Source organism: Ascaphus truei, chromosome 5 (genome assembly GCF_040206685.1).
Source record: "Ascaphus truei isolate aAscTru1 chromosome 5, aAscTru1.hap1, whole genome shotgun sequence".
In the NCBI taxonomy this organism is placed as follows: Eukaryota; Metazoa; Chordata; class Amphibia; order Anura; family Ascaphidae; genus Ascaphus; species Ascaphus truei.
In genome coordinates, this window is record NC_134487.1 from 39,772,032 (window position 1) to 39,793,363 (window position 21,332).

Sequence of the window (21,332 nt, forward strand, 5' to 3'; positions counted from 1 at the left end):
TGCTTCACTTGCCACAAATTCACTTTAAAGGATAATGTCACATCCTTTAGAACTAATGTCACATGGTACAGGAACCAATGGGATTGTCTTCAATCCCATTGGCTGTAACACCATGTGATATAGCCATGTGGTTTTAAGGATATGACGTACCTCCCTTGGAGATGACATGACATCCTTAAAAAAAATAGAGATTGCACATGTTGCAGCGTCCAATTGGATTGGAGCTTTACCATATGACCATAAAATGTAATGTCACAGGCCATATATAAGGCCTGAACGTCTCATTTTACCTCAAGAAGTTGACGAGAGAACATCTGGATTTACCATTGGGTTTTGCATTGACAGATGAAGATAGAAGATTAAAGAAAAGATAAAAATAATGACAGATGAAGAAAGAAGACAGTGATAGAAGATAAAAGAGAGAAGAATTTTGTTACCTGTTTCAGATCTTCAAGGTGGATGGCATTGGATTGACTTTGATGATGTCGCGGTACGAGTGCTTGCAGAAATACCAGGATTCAGAGGGTCAACACTTCTAAAGGTATGAAAAATATTGAATGTATGTAATTGTATTTGTAGAGTTTTTTTTTATCGTATTTTTTTCTTTTTATGTTTTTCATTCCCCATTGACTGATAATGTATTAATCTGTCCCCGTTTAGGGTACAGATAAATGCAGTGACGGCCAATGCATTTTTTGGCAAACGCTTGTTTTAAATTGATTGTAATTTTTTCTATTTGTTTTTATTGTTTGGATTCAATTGTTTGGATTTTTGGATGGCTTGTTTTTAGTACATTTTAGGATTAGTTAGTGTTTTAAATTCATTATTTGCATTGTTGGCTACCGTTTTAAATTCATTAATTGTTTTGTTGGCTAGTGTTTAAAAAGAATTAATTGTTTTGTTGGTTAGTGCTTTTATTTATTTAATTGGTTGGCTAGTGGTCTTATTTATTTATTTAATGGGTTGGCTTGTGCTTTCATTTCTTGAATTGGGGTGTTTAGGTGCTTGTGTATATCTTTTATTATTGTGTATTTTTGGCCTTCATGCTTTTTTATTAGGGTGACCATTGACTGCTATAGTGGCTTATCATGCCCATATTATATGGGTATGATGTACCACTATGCCAATCAATGGGTAGAGGGTGGGTATAGTGGGCCCAGGGTGGGTGGTTAGAACTCCCGGGTGGGTAGCGGGGGAGGGTGGGTTAACTCCTTAATTACTATAGAGAGGATTACCTGTAAGGTGAATAAGGGGTAAGGGGCCATTCGATTTTTTTTATTGTATTCTTTCTGGCAACGGAGGACATGGACGGTGATGAGGATGCCCTTCATGCTGGCTAGGGTGAAATCAACGTGGTTAATCTCAGGAGACCCCCTGCTCCCGCACACTATTTGTAAACATTTCATTAAAGCAGCTTCATTACCATAACCGAAAGCTGCTACGGTAACAAATTTTTTTGATTTTTAATTTTAATGTTAATACTACTGTATTGTAGTGGGGGTCTCTGGAGCAGAACCTTGTTGATTTTGAGGTCCAGTGACCCCCTGCTTCCCCAGATACAGGCCCTGTTATGGGGTGCCAGTATCTCCTATGCATTTAATTCCCGCGTTCACGTGATGCAAGACATTTAAATGCATAGGAGATACCGGCACCCCATAACGGGGACTGTATCTCGGGAAGCATGGGGTCCCCAGACCTCAAATCAACGCGGTTCTACTCCGGAGACCCCCTGCTCATCTACACTTCATATTAAAAACCTTTGATCGTTGGCGAGGTTTGCGCAGGGAGAGTCGGCTCTCTCTAAGAACCTCTCTCTGCAGCTGAAATAAATCACTGGGTAAGGCCTTTTCAGAGAGGCGATCATCATGCCACCGGCTACTCACCAGTTTTGCACATTTTGCTATCACAGGTATTCGGGGATTCTGAATACCGTGAAAGCAACGCTGTGAAAACTGGCTGTGTAAATGGCACAGTGATTTTTATTATCGGGGCTTATAGCATAGGCTCCAATGTATCTGGCCAATCCATGAGATAATATAGCTCGACCAAGCCTTCAAGAAATTCTCTAACAGATTTAAATATTTTTTTGCTAATTTGCTCACTAGAGCCAGTTGTAATTGTTAGTAATGTAAACTCACAGGTATTTAATAGCCAGGGGTTGCCATTTGAAATCGAAATTGAGACTCAGAAGTTTAACTGTAGGGTCATTATAGGGAGTGAAGATTGCTTTTAAGAACTTTCCGCCAAATCCAAAGGTTTTCAAGATTTTTTATTTATTTATAAAATGTTTTACCAGGAAGTAATACATTGAGAGTTACCTCTCGTTTTCAAGTATGTCCTGGGCATAGTTAATATGACAAATAATACATGGTTACAAATACAGTTACATAAATGAACAGGGTATACATTATATACAATACATTGCATGCACAGTTAGAGAAGATGTATATTATAGGCTTACAGTATGTAACAGTTACAGACCAGATTAAAATGGGAGACAGCCTTAGTTTTGAAAGAACTTAAACTGGTGGAGGATGTGAGAGTCTCCGGTAGGTTGTTCCAGTTTTGGGGTGCACGGTATGTATGTAAGTCCAGTGTACTCAATCAAATGCCTTTTCCGTGTCTAGTCCCAGAATCATTGAGGGAATCTGTTGTTTAGATGCTAGAGCAAATAGGTCAATAACTCATCTAGTTTTTTCCCAAGCTTGCCTACTATGGACAAAACCAAGCTGGTCCATGTGAATGAGGGAAAGGAAAACCTTGTGCAATCATTTTTCTAAAATCTTTGAGAATATGTTTAAATCAACATTTATCAAAAATATCAGCCTATAGCTTGCACAGCTGGCAGGGTCCTTGCCCTCCTTATGATTGAGGGAGACGGCGGCTTGAAGCATATTGCTAGAAAAGCTGTAATCGGGGTCGGAGAAAATGAAATTGGATGGATGTAGCAGGTGAAGGGTCAGGATAATTGCAAACTTTTTATAATAAAGGTTGAAAAGCCCATCAGGGCCCGGGACCTTGGAAAGTTTTAGGTCCTTGATAACTAGAAGGATTTCTTCCGAGGAAATCAGTTGTCCTAACATGGCCCTGTCTAAGTTACCAAATTTAGGCAGCTTGGCAGCTTCTAGGAAACGCGACAACTAAGCAGCGATATTATCATTACGTTGGATCTTAATGCTATCACAAAGCTTTCAGTAGAAGGACTGGAATTCCAGAGATAGGAGAAGGGGACTGGATGTTAAAACACCCATATTCATGCATATAGATCGTATGTTACGGGGCGGCTGATTGTTTCTTAGCTTAAGTGCCAGCATTGTATCAGGTTTATTGGATTTTTCAAAGAATTTACATTTAGTTGATGTTAGGAGTAGATTTAGTTCTGCTATGATATAATTGAATTGTTTAAGAGGTATCTAAACCATCAGCTAAGTGTTGTGTAGACAGAGCTGTGATTTTAGTTTTTAACTTGCAGATCCTAGGCAGTTTCTCCCTCTTTTTGCCCATCAGCATAGTTATTAACCTACCCCGTATAGTGGCTTTATGATCCTCCCAAAAGGTCGAGTGGTAAGTCACGCTGCCCTTATTACTTTGGAAAAAAAACGAGAGTTGATCCCTTTATTACTGAACAAATTTCCGGGATCTTAAGCATTGATCAGACTCCAGTGGTGCTCCGGGGATTTAGCCTTTAAGTGAGAACATCTCAACTCCACTGGAGCATGATCGGATCAGGTAATGTCATGTATTTTATCGTGGGAAACATTGGGGAGTAATCGAGCTAATACAAAATGATAATCAATGCAGGAGTAAAATTGGTGCACTCTACTATGTAACTATAATAGATTTGTTCAAAAAAAGGTTGGACATCTTTTTAGATGGGAAAGGGATATACAGGGATATACCAAATAAGTATATATGGGAAGGATGTTGATCCAGGGATTAATCTGATTGCCGATTCTTGGACTCAGGAAGGAATTAATTTTTCCCCTTAATGGGGTTTTTTGTTTGCCTTCCTCTGGATCAATAAGTAAGTATAGATATAGGATAAAGTATCTGTTGTCTAAATTTAGCATAGTTTGAACTTGATGGACGGAAGTCTTTTTTCAACCTCATCTACTATGTAACTATGTAACTATGGTGGTGGGGAGGAGTACATGAAGTCTTTTGTTAATGGGTAAAGGTCTCTCCATGCATCATATAGTTGGAGCAGGCTTAGGCCAGCTGACAGTGTCCTCGCATCTTCTGATCTGTGGCTAAGAGACCCTGCAGATTTATCTAATGAGCAGTTGATAGTTATATTAAAGTCCCCTCCAAGAATAATATTTACTTTTGCTATACACCCCAGAGTGTAAAGAAATGTAGTTAGGAATCTGGAGCTGGATTCATTTGGCGTATAAACATTTGCAAGAGTTAGGTCTTGTCCTGGAACAGGATTGTTTATTTCTGTGTAGTTTTCCTGCTCTCAGGCTGCCAGCATTCCCCAGCTAGTTGCTTGTTTTTTTCCCTGCTCTGAAGCAGCCAGAGCTGTGTATATTGCAACATTATTGTTACAAATAGTACCCTTCACACTAGCCATTAGCCAGTTGCCATGGCAACTGCCCAATGCTCATATTTGAGATTGGTTTAGTCCTTTCCCCCTGCCTTAATCTGCATATTGTTATGCCCCTTAGCTTGTTCCTGTCTGACAGGAAAGTGTGCCCTGTCTTTTCCATCAGCAGACACAGTGAGTAAGACACATCTTCCACTGCTCCCTCAGTAAGGAAATACTTTTCACCATCCCCTCAGAGAAGCACACCCCATAGCAGAACACCTTCCTCTCATAGGTTATTCTCTTGACAAGAGAAATCTGCTAGCACAATCCACATATAAGAACTTTTATATTTCTGTTAACTCCCCTCAATAAAGTTGAAGAAAATAGAAGGACTTTGTGTGCTTTAAAAAGGGGACAGGTTAAGCAACATGGACTTACTCACATACTACAGGTGAGTCTGGGTCCAGAATAGGTCTTGTCCATATAAAATACCAACCAGGATTATAAACCTCCCTTTTGTTCCTCTTTATCTTGTCAAAAGTAAACTGTACTTGGTTGTGTAATAAGATAGCTATGCCTCTTTTTTTGTATTGTGCAGAAGATAGGAAAAACGGACGGTAATGTTTATCAAAGAGCGTCGGGAGGCTTGAGCTTTTAAAGTGCATCTCCTGTAGAAGTAATACATCCCCTTTCAGTCTTTTATAATCAGATAAAGCTAATTGCCTTTTACAGGGTCTGTTAAAGTCTATGACGTTATGAGAAATGATTGTTAAAGACATCCAGGGCATCCAATCGAATATATTGAAATGAGGGCTATTGACAATGAAAGTAGTGTGCAGTTTAGTGTTCTTCAAGGGTAGGGTTCGACTTAACATTGTACATGTCAGAGAAATGGGAAGAGCCAGAGGAAAAGGGGGGACAGGGACATAGCACTATTGGCATTTCTGGCCCAGTGCTCTGAGGACCTTGGTCGAGGAAGGAGACAAAAATGTATATATATACACACGCATTTCAAATATAACAGACTGGCAGACAAGTCATAACAGTAGGACCAAACAGATTGGGTTGAAGCTATGACCTACGGTTATAGAGCCTCTCCCACCACTGACTGATTTTCACTGCAGCCTACGGAGGTTCCAATAAGCCAGCCCTTGGGTCAGATATGAGGCCTCCAGACAACCAAGGTCACACAACACGACCCAACCTCCAACCGCCGGGCCCCGCGAGTCAGACCTGCGGAAATGCATAGGTGATCCCGGAGAGGTGGGGGGGCTTCTTACTGGCCAGCAGGCAGGATAACCCAATCTTCTCTGGTGGGAATAGATTCATCAGGTTTTGACAGGGTCCGCTTGAGCTGCTGCTCATCTCTAGGTTCCTCTCCTCCCAATTTGGGATGGAGTGCAGAGCAGTCGGCCCAAGACCCAGGCGATATAAGAAGCCAGGTCCTTCATCTAGATCCTTTAAGATAAAGGTGGTTACATCTCTTATTACCAGGAGGTGGAATGGAAAAACCCAGCGGTAGCAGACTCCGTTATCCCTTTGCAGAGTGGCGACAGGATTCAGGTTCCTGCGTCTGGTAAGCATTGCGGGAGAAAGGTTTGGAACCTGAGAATTCCATTACAACACTGCGGGGGTTATTTGCTAAACGGCGATAGTGACAATCAAGGCACTTTTTTCATGGGAACTCCCATTAGGCACTATTGTTTTAGTTTAAAACAAGCCCAACTGTATGTAAGATAACTGCTTTTCTAACTTCTCATAAAAGCACTTAAATCATTCAATGATGCACAGGATACTAAAGCAGTTAAAACCAAAGTATTAGGCAGGTTATTCAATAAACTACGATAATGTAAATCGAGGCACTATCGCACAGAAACTATGATTTAAGTCAATTGGAGTTTTCGTGCGATATTGCCCAATCTGAACAATCGCAGTTTAATGAATAGCCCCATATATTTCTATAAATAGGTGAAGGAGAAGTAATACATCTCTTTTGCACACAATTTAACAACATTAATTTTTTTTACTTGATACATATGTCCATTATAGGCCCGGATAAATCAAACTTCGGTAAAATGGAGTTAAAATTGTAGTAAAAAAAAATATATTATGAGCGTTATTACCACAATGTTAAATTGTAATAATTTACCGGATCCAATATTTGGTCTAAATTGCGATGCGGAATTGAACGCGGCCATTAATAAATGTGTTAATACCACATCATGATCGTATTTCTATCCTAGGCTTCAGTAATAACTATTATTACAGAAGCTTATGATAGAAATAACATGAACCCGTTTGATACGTGTAGTTACCAAGGAATACCACAGGCACAAAAAAGGTTAATACATTTTTAAAAATACTCTACGTACCCCCCTTGCCCACCTTAGTGGCTAGTAAACATTGCCATGTAATGTATTTGTAATGGTATTATTATTTTTAAAACATGTATATTTTTTATGCTTAAGCCCAAAACCACTATTAGCTACATTTGGCTAACAGGGATATTGGACATTATTCTATAGGGGGGGATAGGTTTGTTGGGGGATGGTAGGTAGGGGTTTGTTGCCCCGGGACACGTGGTCAGGCCTCCCACGGGGTGGCGGGGTGGGTTAACACCTTTATTAAGTTAGCGGTTAGTAAAGAATTGCATCTCAATGCTTTACTAGCCACTAAGGGTGGCAAGAGAGCTAAATAGTACAGTTTTATGCTTATATTAACCCCTTTGTAGCGATTTGTGGTCAGCTAGTCATGGATGCCCATGACTATTTGACCCTTGGAAAATAAGGGGTTAATATGTACTGTAATGTATTTTAATTACTATTTTATCATCTATTTCAGGTACGTTTAGCTTATCTTGACAATGTATATAATGGGCAGTACAGTATATTGGTCATTATATACATGGGAAAGACAGGGCTAGCGCCAGCTTGAACTTGGTGATAAATAATTTACTAAAAATCGTCAGTTCACCCCGTTTCGATATTTATCGAAAACAGTCCGAATGCATATTTTTTCTAAAACATACGCTATTATGACGATTTTTTACTAGATGTGATTTTGGTTATCGCATGAGATAAAAAATGTACCTATTTCTTGCGGTGCCATGGTACTGCATGCTAGTTGAAAATATTTGACTTCCTTTTTGCAAGAATAGTGCATTTTTACCGCTGCTTGATGTATCCGGGCCATAGTCTCTTATTTGTGTCCAATGACCAAACCAATGACAGGGATTCGTACAAAACAGCTCAACCCCGTTATAACACGATCCGTTACAACGCAAATCCGTTTATAACGCGATGCAAGTGTGCCTCCCAATTTTTGTACTTATGAATACTTTACAACACGATTATTGGTATCTTAAATACTTTATTGTACAATGCATACAATTGTACATTATTTCTAACGCGATCCACTTATAATGCGATGTTATTCTTTGGACCCAAAGCACAGCGTTATAAGGGGGTTGAGCTGTACTTTCAATTGATTGACTGATGCCCAAGGTTTGTATCTCTCCTTTCTCTGTAAAACCACACAATATGATCAGTGTCTTCTTTCTGTCAAATGTTTAAATTGCTACAAAATGCTACAGTCAGTTGTTTTTCTTCGGTACCATATTGCATATTGTGCATTCCAACCACTCTCATACACATGGAAGGACAGGTTGTTCTAATTAACAAACGGCTCCTTCTGTCTCTAAGTTACTGTTGCTATGCAGCTGTGCTCATGTAACCTCTATGGAAAAGGGTGCCATAGAGGATCAATAACGCATACTGTATTCTAAGACCAATCAACTCGAGTCTGCACTTTAAAGTAACAGTCAGCACTAATTCAGCAATTCTGATTGAACGAAGGACTGTGATTGTAGGTTCAATCTCTCCAGTCTGGATATGTTCTAGATTTTAAGCTCCTTAAGGGCAGGAACCTCTTTCGTATTGTCTCAGTTTGTGTTAATATACTGTATAGGTACACCTTTATCGTACAATGCTATTGTCCTCCCTCTCATTTTATACTGCGCTGTGGCAAATGTTGGCGCCATACAAAAAAAAAAGATAATAATAAAAATAACTGGTGCCTTACACAAAAATTCAGATACCAAGGGTGATATTTATTACTTGGTGCTAAGCCATAATGGCTATACTTTATTGTACAGTCATATGGTGACATACGGTTTTGCACCACTAAGTAAATATAGTTCTAAAATTATAGTTGGAATGATGTTAAGCAAGCTGAAACTTTGAAAAACGTGTCTGACCTGCTTAAGTATACGCCCCTGTCACTGTGTTTCTAGCTGAGCCTGTCCTCCACTTCCTCAGGGAGGGTAACCTGGAGAAATACAGTACCCTAATTCCTCTGCTTCTTCCACTGACAGCGAGACTGCAAATAAGTTTTGGTTAAATCCAATAACAAAACTGTAAAACTGATCAAACTAGCCAAAATAATACATTAAAAATATATACATTACAATAAAAAAAATTACATAATAAAAATGAATAAATCCATTGATTGTCGCTCTGGCTACCTAAGCCCTCAATGAGGGGCTAGACAGCCACATTGGCAATCAATGTACACCTAAAATAAATAAATGTATTACTTATCCCTGCTGAGATAAAGGCCATTTCCTTATCCTCAGTGGCACCTGCAAATTAATCCAAGAAAGGGTTAATGCCCAACCAAAAAAATAAAACCAGTAAACAATCCCAGCTCCCTTGGCCATACTGCATCCTCTTGGTGGTGGGTAGCCTTTAGTTAATTGGGTCAACAACAGCTGCAGCTATAGCTGAGAAATTGTTCACAAAGCGTATGTAGTATTCACAGAACCCTAGAAAGGATCTCAATTCCGTCAGTTGTTTGGGCATAGGTCAGGATGCAGTGGCCTCAAATTTAGAGGGGTCGGTAGGTCACCACTTCTCCAGACACGATGTGTCCCACATCCACATTCAAAACATTTCTAAAACCTGTCGCTTCTTCCTCCGCAATATAACAAAGATACGCCCTTTCCTCTGCTGCTCGACTGCTAAAACTCTGACTCAGGCCCTCATTCTCTCCCGTCTTGATTACTGTAACCTCCTGCTGTCCGGCCTTCCTGCCTCTCACCTGTCTCCCCTACAATCAATCCTAAACGCTGCTGCTAGAATCACTCTACTCTTTCCGAGATCTGTCTCAGCATCTCCCCTCATGAAATCCCTCTCCTGGCTTCCGATCAAATCCCGCATCTCACACTCTATTCTTCTCCTCACTTTTAAAGCTTTACACTCTTCTGCCCCTCCTTACATCTCAGCCCTAATTTCTCGTTATGCACCATCCAGACTCTTGCGTTCTTCTCAAGGATGTTTTCTTTCTACCCCCTTTGTATCTAAAGCCCTCTCCCGCCTTAAACCTTTTTTACTGACTGCCCCACACCTCTGGAATGCCCTTCCCCTCAGTACCCGACTAGCACCCTCTCTATCCACCTTTAAGACCCAACTTAAGACACACTTGCTTAAAGAAGCATATGAATAGCACTGTGGATATTCTGAACACATGATACATAAAGCTTGGACCCCTGCAGACGCACTTACCAGAACTCCCTTCTACTGTCTCTGTACGTTCTCCCTACCTACCAATTAGACTGTAAGCTCCTCAGGGCAGGGACTCCTCTTCCTTAATGTCTAAAGCAATTATTCCCATGATCTGTTATTTATATTATCTGTTATTTATTTGCTTACCACGTGTATTACTGCTGTGAAGCGCTATGCACATTAATGGCGCTATATAAATAAAGACATACAATACAATACAATCCCTGACAGACGTCCGGCAGAATTGGCACTTGTCCAATGACAACTGTAATCCACCCTTACTTAGACAGTCCATATAAAAGATATATCTTAAATTAAAAAGGAATTAGTACAACTCACTTATGCAATGGGTGTGTATCTGACAAGAAAATTAGATGACTAAAAGTCAATGGTTGATGAACCTAGAATGTAAATAGATAGTCCACCTCAGCTGTAAGAGCACATATACCATTAAGCAATGACCCAAGATCAAAATCCAGGTTAACACCCTGTTGAGATATATTTATATATATAAAATGATTTGGCATCCTGTGTGTTTGCAGGCCTCTCTTTATATTGTATATGTGCTCTGATAATCTTCTTTTAAATGGTCTGCTGGTCCTACCCACATACTGGAGTCCATAGGGAAATTCCAACAGGTAAACCACAAAGCTGCTGTTACAATTGATAAATTAATCAATTCGGTATTCCTTGTCAGTTATATTTGATTTAAAAGTATTACTGTTCAGACTTTGTTTGCACCTATTGCAATTCGAACAGGTATGATAACCTTTAAGCCCTTTCAGCCAGACAGACTTGGAGCTACTCTTTTTGGAACAGCTAGGAGCCAGGGATTGCTTTAGGTTAGGAGATTTCCTATAGACGATTTGGGGATTTTATTTTTCACAAATATCTTTATAAGTGTCACATACACCTTACATACATTTACTTTTTGGGTACAGTAGATAACATTATTTGTTCACTTACATTGTAATATCATCTACATTTCACGTTCGTTTTAAAGCAAGTGCGTGGGTGGGATTAGTGCAGCTCCTTCTGTTATAATTCCTAAAATGGTATCCATTTATCGGCTTGGGTTCAGAATTAGTCTGTATTTGGGATATTTTAGTTATCTCCCCTTCCTGGGCCTGGTCTGGAACCTTATATTAGATGATTTTGAGGTCTAACGGAGATGCGTTCTCCCATTGAAACATTTATTTATTCTCTAATTTCCTTTCTTAATACACCTTGGTTACATATCCTTCTGTCTATGAGGTGCTCTCAATCAGATTGCCGGTAATATATTATTATTATTATTTTTTTACATAATCTAACTTAACTATTAACTCAACTAATCATGTTGGTACATTCATTGCCCTCTGAACCAGATGTCTTAACAGGCATGAGACTAAATTATTCCACCATATATATCTAACCTCCTGTAAAATCGCCTCCCCATGTCGTCATAGAGCTTTACAGTAGTCGTGGGTTATTTGGTTATTTCACCTCTCGTTGTTTTCTAGGCTTTCAAAACTATATTGTCTTTCGTACCCATATTTGTCTCTTCCAAGAACCAATCCCACCTTAGATAGAAGTCCCTCAATGTCCTATTTCTGTCTAGGCTTGTTTCAAGTCTGTCAATTGTCATTAGTTTGTACAGTATGTTATGTAAATTCTCCAGCGAGGGTTGGTGTGGTGATAACCAGTTTAGCATAATTGCCTTTCTTGCTGCTAAGAGTAGGACTTCAGTGAGTCTTGTCACTGTTTTGCTAATTTGTCTGCCTTGTGTTCAATTCTCCGTGTTAGCGAAAATCAGGGGAATTGGGTCTTTGACCCAGGATATTTTCAATTTTGCCTTTCTATAGCTTAACACCAGGTCCCAGTATCTGGATATATACTCACAGGTCCAAAGGCAATGTTTGAGGTCAGCCTTTGGCTCCTTACACATTGGACATTTTGTTGTGTCTTCTGTTCTTGTTTTTATTTGTCTCGTGAATGAGATGTATGCCCTATGTGTTATTTCCCTCTTGGTCTCTGATGGTATTAGCCTGTGAATTCTCTGATTTCCTTTTATCAGCTGTTTCATATTTTGTATCTATGGGAAATCTCGTTTCCATGCTCTAAGTGTATTAGCGTGTGTGGTCTCCATATCCTGATCTTTTATGATATTGTATATGTAGCCATGGCTGGTCCAGACTAGCTTTCTGTCCTCCTGTCACGTAAGTCCTAGTAGCTACAGCAGTGATTGGCTATCCTGTGGGGTTTACCCCCCTCACGCAGCCTCCTTGAGTGGCAAGAGAGGAGGTGACACTTGGTCTGTGTTGCAGCCAATCATGGTGCAAACTCTGTGCCCTCCCCTTTTGCATTAGGAAGGATGGGGAAAGGAGAGGAGATCAGCCCCTCCTGGGGCTGAGTGAGCCAAGATCTGTGCATAGCACAAGGCCTCAACATTATTTGCTGGCCAGCACCATCCAGGGGCCAGAAACCCATTCTCCACTATATGCAATGCTGTTATACCATGTGCAGTAGCTGCATCAAATAAAGACCCCTTTTATATACTTCTGTCTAAGTCGCAGTCTATTGGACAGAAGTATAGGAGAAATGAACTGTCATGGTAGGGACTGTCTGCACCTCTTCTGTAGCCTGCTATGACTGGAGGCGCTGTCACCAAATGAAAAGAACCTGAGGATCACCTAAAGCCTGTCCTGTTCCCCACAACATCGCGGAAGCTCATTGTTGCAGGGTACATGCAACTACACGCGTGGGTTTCTTGACAAGGCTTATTTATTTAGCCTTAAAAGATATACAGCACACAAAAACAAAAATAGCTTTTCATCAGCAAACAAAAGAAAAAATGGCTTTTCATCAGCAAACAAAAGAAAATGGCTTTTTCTTCAGCAAACCAAACAAAACAGTTTCTCTTTAGCAGACAGTCTATAAATAATGTAGCTACCCTTTTTCTATGCAGGGGACAGACAGTTCACAATTCATCTACTTTGCGAACAGACCTTGTATCAGTAATCTCTTCAGCAGCTTACTCCTCTCTCCTCAACAGCCAGCCCCATGTGTCTACAGCCTGGGGTTTTAACACACCTTGATTAGGCAGCTGGGATCCAACTAATTGTCCTGAGGTTCCCAGCTGAAGTGAACCTAGTCAGTGCTGCACTGCAGACTAGACATAGGTTTTCCAGGCATATAGCTGGTGGCTTTTATTTACCCTGTCACACTCATCTGTCCTTGACCCTCACAGGTAACCAGCGCCACAAGTACCTGTAGCCTAGGCAAAATCTCCCAGGGGGAGGGGGGGTGGGGAGCAGTGCTACATATAGTTCTGAAGAGAAGGCTTTTTCTAGTTCTAGGGTGGAATAATAGCTTGTGTCTTGAATCCAGTCCCCTACGTGCCTCATCACGCATGCTATATTGTAGTTCCTAATATTTGATAGGTTAATACCCCCATTTCTCTTGGAAGCTGTAGTTTTTTATAGGCTATTCTGATTCTTTTGGAGCCCCACAGATATGTTGTCATTGCTCTGCGTATTTTGTTAATATCTGTATGTTTCAGTAGCAAGGGAAGGGTTTGCATGGGGTATAGAAGTCTGGCAAATGATATCATTTTTATCACATTTGTTCTACTGAAGAGTGACAGTGGTAGGGTCATCCAATTCTTTAATTCTCCTACTATTTTATTTATTATTGGCTTAAAGTTATTATCGTACAGTCTGGAGAGATCTGTTACCAGCAATATCCCGAGGTATCTTATAGTTTTTTTTGTGATTTTTACTGGTAGAATATTTGGCTCTTTTGTATAGGGTAGTTACTTAATGTATATAATTTCAGTCTTAGATATATTCATTTTGAATCCTGCGAAGGATCTAAAGTTTTCTATTTGCTGCAGTATGTGTTTAATTGATTCATTAGGGTTTGTGAGGAACATCAATATCTCGTCAGCAAACATTGATAGTTTTAATTCTATTTTATTCATCCTGATCCCCTTAAATTCCTTCATTTGTGTCAAATATATCGCTAGGGGTTCTATAGACAGGTTGAACTATAGTGGTGATAGAGGGCATCCCTGGCGCGTTCCTCTATACAACTGAAAGGGGTCAGAGAATTGTCCTGCTGCTATGATTCTGGCCATTGGTTTATTGTACATAGATTTTATCATATTATTGAAATTTCCACTTAATCCAAATTTGTCTAGGATAAAGAATACATGGTTCCACAATATATTATCGTATGCCTTTTCGGCATCAATGGCTACTAGGGCTGTGTTTTTTATTTTGTGCATCTGAACCCATTCCATAGCGGCAAGTACTTTTTTAATGTTTTTGACTGCTGTCCTTCCCCTAACAAATTGTATTGTATTCTATGTATTTAATTATATAGCGCCAAAAGTGTACTCAGCGCTTCACAAAGAATACAGTACAGGGAATTATAATAATACAATAAGTGCAGCAAAAATCAGACAATGGGAAAGGAAATCCCTGCCCCAAAGAGCTTACAATCTAAGAGGTTTGAGGGGAAACTTACAGAGACAGCAGGTGAGGGAATAAGTGCTGTAGATGGGTGTGCTTGGACACAATGGGTGGTATAAGTGACTGTGGGACAATAGCCATGAGTGCAGGCTATTGGGATGCTTGATTTGTGGGACAAGTTTTAAGGTTAGTCAGTGTTAAATGAAAAGGTTAACACCATTTACAGGGGAAGAGATGGCAGGGAGCCGTGGGTGAGATCAGGTATGTATGTCTGGCTTCAGGCTTAGGGGAGATCCCCAGCAGCAGGAAGGAGTAGATATAGGGTGTGAATAGAGGATTTGTGGGGGTGTTTTTTATTGAGGGTTGTTGGGAGAGAGTTGTATAAATAATGGTGCAGTGGGGAGTGGGGAAGTTGGAGAGAACAGGGACATTCACCAAAGAGTGAGGAAACGGTAAACAGAAAAAGGGAGGGCATAGTGAGATACCGGAGGAGAGACTTCCCAGCTATTGGAGGATAGGAAGAGTACAAATAATCACAGTTGTTGTTCAGAGTCCAGATCTTCCTCCAATCTTCACCTCCAATTTCAACTCCAAGATTAACTCCACACACTTAAATGTTACACTAACTCCAAGATTAACTCCACACACTTAAATGTTACACTAACTCCAAGATTAACTCCACACACTTAAATGTTACACTAACTCCAAGATTAACTCCACACACTTAAATGTTACACTTTGATGTTACACAGCCATATGGCTCCCAGCCAAGGTATCCTGCCTTAAGTATTCTAAAACACAGTCATATTGACTAACAATTAAGGGAGGGTGTCTGCCTAATCAGCTCAGACACACCAAATTGTTAATTAAATTTTAGGATCTTGCAAATTGATTGAAGGAGACATACCAATTAATACATTTTAAAATCTGTAGCTATTGATAGTAGTAGAATCCAGCTCACACATACCTGTTTGAAGAAATAAATCAGAATGTTAGTCCAGATATTCAGAATGATCCATGATTAAAGATATAGAAAGAAAACATCCAGAGATTATAACTCCAAGATTAACTCCACACACACTTAAATATTACACTTTGATGTTACACAGCCATATCCCAACTGATTCGGGCGTATCAGAGAAGGGAGAATATCAGATAATCTGACCGCCATCATTTTGGTGAACATTTTAGTGTCCTGATTGACCAGGGAGATTGGTCTGTAATATTCAGGCCGCAGAGGATCTTTGCCTTGTTTATGTATTACCCTGATATGTGCCATCTCACTTGTTTGCATGAAGGTCGCCTCCTCTAGTGCCCTACGCTACACTTGCCGTAAGGGTTCAATTAGCACCTCTTTTAATATCTTGTAATATTCGCCTGAGAGCCCACCCGGGCCTGGGGCGTTAAAGTTTTTGAGATTTTGGATTGTGTTGTTTATCTCTTTTTACGTAATTGGGGATTCAGGCGATCCATGTCTTCCTGGCTGCTTTTGGGTAAAACTGTAGGTTTTTGAAAAATGTGTCTGTCACTATTATATCTACATTTCCTACTTTATATAGTTCGCTCTAGTAATTCTTAAACACATCATTTATTTTTTTTGGAGTTGGTAGTTATTACTGACGTATCGTATATTCTGTTTATGGCTTTGGTGTTTTAAAGTTTCTCATAAGATTCCTTAGTAGTCTACCTGTTTTGTTCCCATATCTAAAGAATTGGACTTCTCTCACTGATCTATTTCCAAGCTCTTTTTTTCCAGCCATACCTCTCAGGCGACTTTTTTTTGGCAATAGATTTCCTTATTGTGAGGTGTTGGTTTTTTTTTTACATTCATTAAGTGCCTTGCTTAGCTCTTTACTAGTTGAGCAGAATTCCTGAGTAGCCTGTTTTTTCCCCCTTTAAATATAAGCCATGATATTTCCCCTCATTTCCCCTCAGCTTTAGATGTTTCCCAGAAGAGTATGGGGTTTGATCTATATTCCTTGTTTGTCTCTTCATACTCCTCCCAGGCACCCTTTAGGTAGTTTACAAACTCTTCACTGTTACTCATATAGTTTGGGAATCTCCAGGTGTTAGGGCTCGATCTATCTAGTCCCATATCTAAGTCCAGCCGGACCATCACATGGTTGGAGATAATTATCTCCCTTATTTCTATGTTAGCTACCTTATTTGGTAGATTTGGAGTGATTAGAAATGTGTCAATTCTAGAGAAAGAGTTCCCTATTTACACTGTAGTAGGAAAAGTCCTTTTCAAGTGGATTGTGTCCTCCAACAGTCGACTACCCCTATTGCGTTTTTTATCAATTTCATATTTTTTGTTTGGAAGTTAGCTTTGGGGGTAGTGCTCGTGGAGCCTGATCTATCCATGAACATGTCCTGGACAGCATTCCAGTCTCCCCCCACTATAATATACCTGATTTTGTGTTTTTGTACCCTGTTAGTTATCTCTTCGAAGAATTACGTTTTGTGGTCATTTGGGCCATAAACGTTTCCCAAGAGATACTGTAGTCCGACTCTCCGATTTTTACTTCAGCAGCGGCATATTGGCCCTCACTGTCACTCTTCGTTTTCATTACTTCTATGGGGAGGTTTTTATTTATGAGGATGGCTACCCCCGCTTTTTTGTCTATGGCCGGGGAAAAGATACTGTGACCTACCCAATCCCTTTGCAGTTTACTACTTTCATTTGAGTCTAAGTGTGTTTCTTGCAGGTTGTGAGGATTCGCCGTTCCGGCATTCAGGGACCATCTCCTCATCTTACTGGCCCTTCGGTCACAGACGCTCAAATAGCGCAGCCGGAGGGTCCTGTGATGCGCGCGCGGACCCTGTGCAGTCTGTTCCGCCTTCTGCGGTCTGTAATCCCATCACTCACCTGGCTGTACGTCGCGGGCACTCGTCTAGTCTCCCCGCTGACATGCAGAAGGCTCCGCCCCCGCTCTGTTGATAAACACGACCAGTGCGGCAGTGACGCGCGCTCCAGGCTCCGCCCCCGCTCTGACGTCTCATGGAACCGGGGTGGGAGTATCACACACTCCAAATCCCACCCTCTGAACCCTGTGACACGCACTGGCTGCAAGCAACCTCCTACCTGATCGGCTGCATCATTGGACACACCTGCGTGCACCAGCAGCCTATGACGATTCACTTCCTGGTTTCTCCCCTGCTTGCTATTGGAGCCTCCTCCTTCATATAATCCAGAAAATATGCAAATAAATGCACAAAGCAGCGCACTGCCCAGGGACACAGGTGTACAAAAATGAAAAAAATATTTATTGTCAATCAGACATGACAAACAAGGAGGTAAGCACACTCCAACGCGTTTGACACAACAAGGTGCTTTATCAAGGAGTATGGTACAATACACTAGGGGATCTTTATATACACTGCAATAATTACTACAATTTTGCACCAAAAAACGCATATTTAAGACGTCATGACTTGGTGACGTCACCACCAATCACTCCCGAGGCTGCCGGTTAGTGGGGGAGACACCCCCCCTTTTCTACCGCCGACAGAGACTCACTACGCACTGATAGTGCGTCCTAATCCCTGCTCGCTAAGGTCGGGGCAGTGCTAAGCCCTCAGCAACCAAAAAAAACCTCATCAGAGTGTTGCCCAGGTAACCTCACAGACGCTTGTCTCAAACCTCCATTAGGGGTGAGGTTGACGAGTAATACTCGCTCCTCCCCCTTTCCCCATAGACTATCAACATGATGCAGACAGTATGCAAAAAAACATCTTAACATAGAGGCTAGTTCATGGTGTACTCCAGATCCCTCTTGTGTCTTGTGGGTGGGGGGGAGGGAGGGGAGGGAGGATAGGAAGGAAGGGAGAGGGGGAGGGGGAAAGGAATGAAAGGAAAAGCAGGTAAGTCAATACAACAAATCAAGTAATTTTCCTAAAGGGATCAAAGAATGTTAATTAAAAAAATGTTAATTCAAAAAATGACTTAAATTTCACTCAATATTCAGTCCGCAGGGAGAGCGGGTCTTTAACATAAAGATCCAATATGCTTCCCTGTGGTTGAACAGATTGAGTTTATCCCCTTCTAGTTCCTTCAGTAGTACTTTTTCAATACCTCTCACTGTCAGGTTGTCCACACCCCCCTGTGCACATTCCGTAAAATGTTTTGACACGGGGTGTGAACAGTCACGCTTTTTGATCAACCTTAAATGCTCCATTATCCTCGTCTTTAAGGCCCTGGTCGTTCGACCAACATAATTCAACCCACAACCACAAGTGAGTAAATACACAACATAGTGTGTATTACAGTTTGATATAGGATTTAATGGGGAATGTTTTGGTCGAACTTGTGCCTGGGGTATGCGGGCCTAGTGTAGAGGCTACTTGCCTCTCTACACACTGAGCTCCTACCTCTTCCCCTTCCCGATCTTCTCTGCCCAACGTGCTCCCCTGCTCAGTCTCTTCTCCCTATTGTCTCCCGGCCATCACCTGGTTCTGCTGAGGCTCATGGGACTTGTAGTCCCCTACTCTAAACCTCTGGTTGGTCAGTGCTTCGCACGCTCGCGCAACCACTAGCTGCACATGCGCGACCTCTCTGGTGTCGCCATCACCTACAGGACTACTGCACATGCGCGAACACAGAAATGGCGGTGCCTTGGATGCTCGGGCCACCGCGGAGCCTCCGGTGCACCGAAGCGCTTCCCTGAAACCTTCCCTGACTCTCTCACCACACGGAGGTGAGGGTCAGTCTGGGGAACCTGGCTACATGGATGTAGAGGGGGCAGCAGTCTGTTTTTGTTATTGTGTGTGTTTTGTGGGTGTAGAGGGGGGGCTGCTGTGTGTTGTGTGTGTTTTGTGAGTGTAGAGGGTGGAGGAGGGCTGCAGTGTGTTTTGTGGGTGTAGAGGAGTGGGGCTTCACAGTGTGTAGGGGGGACTGCAGAGTGTGTGTTTGTGTATATAGGGGGGGGTTGCAGAGTGTGTTTGTGTGTGTGTGTGTGTGTGTGTGTGTGTGTGTGTGTGTGTGTGTGTGTGTGTGTGTGTGTGTGTGTGTGTGTGTGTGTGTGTGTGTGTGTGTGTGTGTGTGTGTGTGTGTGTGTGTGTGTGTGTGTGTGTGTGTATATGTACAATTTACTTTTAATAAACTTGCAGTAAAAGCATAAGAATATAGACAATCATGCTGATAAAAATCAATATGACTACAAAAATGTATCTTTTTTATGAAAAATTTAAAAAAAAAAATAAGCCTACATTTAGCCTATAATAGTAATAATCCCCTCAGAACAGGTCATTACAGGCCAATAATGCCCTGTTCTGAGGGGATTATTACTTAAATATAATATAATAATGTTTCTGGACTGTTAGAGCACCCATTATCTTCATATACAGAATCCTCCTTCATATACCCTGCACTTTCAGCTTACCTTTGCTGAGCATAGTCGTTGACGCCGTGCCTTGCCACATCTAGTTCCTGAACCTTGTCTTGCCTGACCTTGTTGCTGATTAACCTCTTGTTGTCTGAACCCTGCTAGTACCTTGGACTCCACTTCTCTCAACTCCTGATCCGGCTTGTCTGACCTCTCTCCTGGCTCCTGTTCTGACCCTGGCTAAGTAATCCGATGACCCGACCATCTCCTATCCTGCACCTGGCTACGTAACCCGACAATCCGATACTCTCCAATCCTGAACCTGGCTATGCACACCGACGATCCGCAACTCTCCACTCCTGAACCTGGCTACGCACACCGACGATCCGCAACTCTCCACTCCTGAACCTGGCTACGCACACCGACTATCCGCAACTCTCCACTCCTGAACCTGGCTACGCACACCGACGATCCGCAACTCTCCACTCCTGAACCTGGCTACGCACACCGACTATCCGCAACTCTCCACTCCTGAACCTGGCTACGCACACCGACGATCCGCAACTCTCCACTCCTGAACCTGGCTACGCACACCGACTATCCGCAACTCTCCACTCCTGAACCTGGCTACGCACACCGACTATCCGCAATTCTCCACTCCTGAACCTGGCTACGCACACCGACTATCCGCAACTCTCCACTCCTGAACCTGGCTACGCACACCGACGATCCACAACTCTCCACTCCTGAACCTGGCTACGCACACCGACTATCCGCAACTCTCCACTCCTGAACCTGGCTACGCACACCGACGATCCGCAACTCTCCACTCCTGAACCTGGCTACGCACACCGACGATCCGCAACTCTCCTCTCCTGAACCTGGCTACGCAAACCGACGATCCACAACTCTCCACTCCTGAACCTGGCTACGCACACCGACGATCCACAACTCTCCACTCCTGAACCTGGCTACGCACACCGACTATCCGCAATTCTCCACTCCTGAACCTGGCTACGCACACCGACTATCCGCAACTCTCCACTCCTGAACCTGGCTACGCACACCGACTATCCGCAACTCTCCACTCCTGAACCTGGCTACGCACACCGACGATCCGCAACTCTCCACTCCTGAACCTGGCTACGCACACCGACTATCCGCAACTCTCCACTCCTGAACCTGGCTACGCACACCGACGATCCGCAACTCTCCACTCCTGAACCTGGCTACGCACACCGACTATCCGCAACTCTCCACTCCTGAACCTGGCTACGCACACCGACTATCCGCAACTCTCCACTCCTGAACCTGGCTACGCACACCGACTATCCGCAACTCTCCACTCCTGAACCTGGCTACGCACACCGACTATCCGCAATTCTCCACTCCTGAACCTGGCTACGCACACCGACTATCCGCAACTCTCCACTCCTGAACCTGGCTACGCACACCGACTATCCGC